Source organism: Suncus etruscus, chromosome 6, assembly GCF_024139225.1.
Source record: "Suncus etruscus isolate mSunEtr1 chromosome 6, mSunEtr1.pri.cur, whole genome shotgun sequence".
Taxonomy (NCBI): domain Eukaryota; kingdom Metazoa; phylum Chordata; class Mammalia; order Eulipotyphla; family Soricidae; genus Suncus; species Suncus etruscus.
Window position 1 is genome coordinate 22424297 of NC_064853.1, and position 4474 is coordinate 22428770.

General features: G+C 39.9%; 1 non-coding gene across 1 annotated transcript; it reads left to right on the forward strand.

Moving 5' to 3' along the window:
* The first annotated feature begins 2302 nt into the window (after window positions 1–2302).
* On the forward strand, window positions 2303–2375 carry LOC126012677 (small nucleolar RNA SNORD64). Its single transcript, XR_007497103.1, has one exon. It is a non-coding gene; the product is annotated as a small nucleolar RNA SNORD64 (small nucleolar RNA).
* The last annotated feature ends 2099 nt before the right edge of the window (window positions 2376–4474 follow it).

The window sequence follows — 4474 nt, forward strand, 5'->3', positions numbered from 1 at the left end:
TAATTGTTTTAAGCTCTATATTAACTCACCAGCCCACAAAGAAGAATTTTTTTGTTTGTTTGTTTTGGGGCCACACTCAGCAGTGCTCAGTGATCACTTTTGGCTCTGTGCTCAGGTATCATTCCTGGCAGGTATCAGGGAACCATAAGTGGTGTTGGGGACTGAATCTGGTTTGGCTGCATGCACGGCAATCGCCTTACCTGCTACAATATTACTCCAGACTTATAAGAAAAATGTGTAAGGGATAAGGCTTGCTATGTATAAAGTGGTGTCTACAGAGCAGTCTCTCAGTTGCAGATAGTTTGGATAGTTCTTATTCAAACACCATCACTTTGGCCTTGACATCTGGATAACCTTCATTTTTTCCATTCTGTTTGCATGAACTGGTGTAGCCTCTTCACAGGCAAGATTTTTTTCTGTCATCCTCAATCATGGACTTAGCAGGAAAGAGTTTTCACTGAACTGGAACCACTTTGGCTCTAGGCACCAAGGGTCCACATGTCCTGATGGACAAAAGGCTGAGATGAAAATTCTTCATACTAACAGTACCCAAATAAAAGAAGATCCAAATGATTAGAGCTTCCAGAAAACCACAGGCTAAAAAAATGAGTCAACAGAAGGAGATTGGCTCATGATAAATTTTCTTCCTCCTTCCATGGAGGATGTAGTGGCTACAGCCAGACCACCAACCATGTGTGGTTTCTATGATTGGGTCATTCTCAGCTTGTTTCAGTGCCAGGGACTGGTTATTAGGATTCATAGGCAATGCTGGTGACTTCAAATTTCTAGATAAATATGTGGGAGATGGTTGTACTACTCAAACTTGAGTCTAGCAGGTGGTGTCACACATATTTTTTTTCTGTATCTATGCCTGTGTTATTTTTCTTTTCCTGCCCAGAACTCTGTCCTCAGTTCACCCACTTCCAGTTATTTCTGGAAGGCAGTATAGTTAATGTATGTCAGAGTTAGACTGATGTGGGTCTGAATTCTGAATCTTAACTAGTGGCTATTTGGGAAAGCATATAACCTAAGATTTTTTTTTTAACCTGTAAAAATGAATGACTGCTCTTTGTGTGTAAAAGTATAATGTAATCTATTATTAGAAGGTCATTAAAATTTAGGGCCTGGGGCCAGATGAATAGTAGAGTGGTTCAGGTACTTTTCTTGCATGCATTCAGTCAACCTAAGCTTAGTCTTTAGCCTCTCATGTGATACCTCGATCACTGCCAGTAGTGATTTTTAAAAACAGAGCCAGAAATAAGTTTTATTTGAAAAAATCTTTTATTGAAACCATTGTGATTTACAAGGCTCTTCATAGTTGGGTTTCAGATATGCGGTGTTTCAGAGCCAATCCCACCAACAGTGTCAACCTCCTTCCACCAATGTTCTCAAAGTGCATCCCATGCCCCCAACCCTTACCTGTCAGCACAACAGACTCATTTTAAGTTTTGATTGTTAAAGTTTGGGTCTCATTATTTTATTGTTGTTTTCTCTGGCCTGGATATTTAATTCTGTCCTTTCTTAACATCATCAATGCACCTGAGACTTCTTGATCCCTGTCCCTCATCTTTCATATTTATGTTTCTCCTCCTTCACTCATTTTTTTTCCCTTCTCACTATACTTTGGGACCAATAGTGTTCTCAACAACTCCTATTTAAACCATTGCATTTCTTTAGAAATTCTTCATGTCACATATATTAAAAATAAGTTGTTTTTTTTTTTGGTTTTTGGGCCACACCTGGCGTTGCTCAGGGGTTACTCCTGGCTGTCTGCTCAGAAATAGCTCCTGGCAGGCACGGGGGACCATATGGGACACCGGGATTTGAACCAACCACCTTTGGTCCTGGATCGGCTGCTTGCAAGGCAAATGCCGCTGTGCTATCTCTCCGGGCCCCCCAAAATAAGTATTTTTTAACCTTTGTATTAGAAATAAGTTTTAAACACAGCCTGTGCAACTCCAAAATAAAAGAAACAATTCAGAATATAAATGTCATTTGAGCAGAATACCATTTTAGAAAAAAAATAATTTTGCCACATTTGATGATACTCTTGCCCTTTAACTCCATTGGTACTTAGAAATTATCACTCAAGTTTAAAAAAAAAACTGAGTGAGCATCTATGTTACATTTAGGAACACCAAATTTAATCCCTTGCACCTTATGGTCCCTCAAGGCTCACCTCTAAACAACAACAACAAAAAAAGGTCATTTACCCAAGTAAATATTTATCCATTAGTAAATATCTGCTGTGTGTATTCTATTCCTTTCATAGCTGTACTAGACATTGGGAAAGACATTGGCCGAATTCATGATGAACTACGTCTACAGGACATGATGAAGTAAATAAAGCTCAGTGTTTGAGTACTCTGAAGTCTAGTCCAAAATAAAGAGTGACTGATAGTGCTAGTGAAATACATCTGTGGTCTAAAGTATGTACTTGATAGGTTAGGCAAACCGAAGTTCAATCCCTGGTACCATAGAAGCTATCTGGGGCAATGATCTGGGAGTAGCTCATGAATACCACTGGGCATGATTTCCCACCCTAGCCCCTAGATAATGGTTCTTACCTAGGAGAATATAGTAAAGACTGAATGAAACAATGCATGGAGAAAATGTAAGCATACTACCCTGCTGCATCCATGAAAGCAACATTTACTCATCACTTGAGTCATACCCCCAAATTCTGTCTCTTATTTTGCCTGGTGAATGTAGACTCTTCATGTCTCACTGCCTCTTATCCAGTTCTCCATCTGAGTACTGAGCACAAGATGCCTTGAAAGTGACACTCCGCCACCCACATCTTGTTCATCAGAACCTCAGGCCATGCTCTAATACCAGCCACCTCTCAGACTCTGAGAAATCTCCCTCTTCTGCTTGTTCTTGAGCTGTTTCCCAATTTATAAAGCAAGACCATTGAACTCTTTCTTCTCTCTATTCTCTTACTGTTTTGAACCTTTTAAAGATGCGGACTAAAGTACTCTTAGATGGGCAACAGCCTCCCCACTCCCCTTTTCCCAAATCACAAAACTATCCTTAGTGCTGCCTCATTTTTATTTACACATTGCTGTGGCTAGATGGGCCATTTCTCAACGGAGCTGCACAAAGTGAATTCTCCGTCATCGTTGTGGGGAACAAACAGCCGATTGAAATGGATTTCACGCCTGAATGCTTTCATTCTGCTTGCCTCTGGACAGCATGGCCGCTACCTTTCTGTACATTATCAAGGGGACTGGGATTTGTCACTGCCCAGTCCCTGGCCTCTCCCCGAGAACCTCCAGAGAAGGTCTGGGTGGTTACCCTAGAAACGTCTTGCTTCCTGGATGCAGTCTTGAAGGCTCAGGCAGCCTCGACCCAAGAGGGGCCTTGTTTAAACAGGAAAGAGCAGACAGTTTAATGGGTAGCTTTGCAGCTCAGATTCCCGGGCCGTTTACAGTAGTCAGAGGAATAAAATTCATAATGAATGTTGCTTTATTTTACTTTCGGTGTTTTTCTTCCTTTTTTCCCCCCTTTTGTTTGTTTTTATTTTTTCCCCCCTTGAATGCTATGTCACTGATGGTAGGCAGAGAGAGTTTTTCTTTTGTCTCATTTGGGAAATAACATTGGGCAAAGTTGCATTCTAGGCACCTTCATCTCATTTAGTCTGTGCGAAATTTCTATGACACATTTCATTATCATGTTGGGAAAATTGAAGGTGAAGGAACTCAGGTGGCCAGTTGGGACCCATGGCTGTTTGTATGAGGTCAAAATTTCCAGTGGGTAACCAGGAAAAAAAGGTCCTTTCTGGTTATTTATTTCTAGGCTAGGCTCTGAATTGAATTTTGAGTTGCCCATAGATAAATAGCATTTGTGATTTGATCTTCAAGTAAGTGTAATATCTAGCTTGCTGATTCATTAATGAGTTACTACCCAAGGAAATAGATAACCAAGTCAATTATTACATTCTCTTCCAGGAAATTTTGTCCAACTTTATCTTTGGAGACTTAAAATCTCACAGGCTGTCAAGAAATATATACTGCCTGTGGGAAATCAGATATTTAGACGATTTACTGAGTTTGTATTTTTATTTTTGTTTATTTTATTTATATTATTTAATACTATTATTATTTATTTTGTTTTGTTTTGTTTTGTTTTTGTTTTTTTTTTTTTTGGTTTTTGGGCCACACCCTGTGATGCTCAGGGGTTACTCCTGGCTATGCGCTCAGAAGTTGCTCCTGGCTTCTTGGGGGACCATATGGGACGCCGGGGGATCGAACCGTGGTCCGTCCTAGGCTAGCGCAGGCACCTTACCTCCAGCGCCACCGCCCGGCCCCTATTATTATTTATTTTTATTTTTATTTACTTGCTGTTTATAGGATATTTTATGCATGGTATTTCATGTAATGCTTATAATGATAGACCTTTCTATTTCTATTTTTGCTGGCACAATAATAAAATATTAGAAAGATAGGGGAATTTGTTAAAAAGTCAAATACAA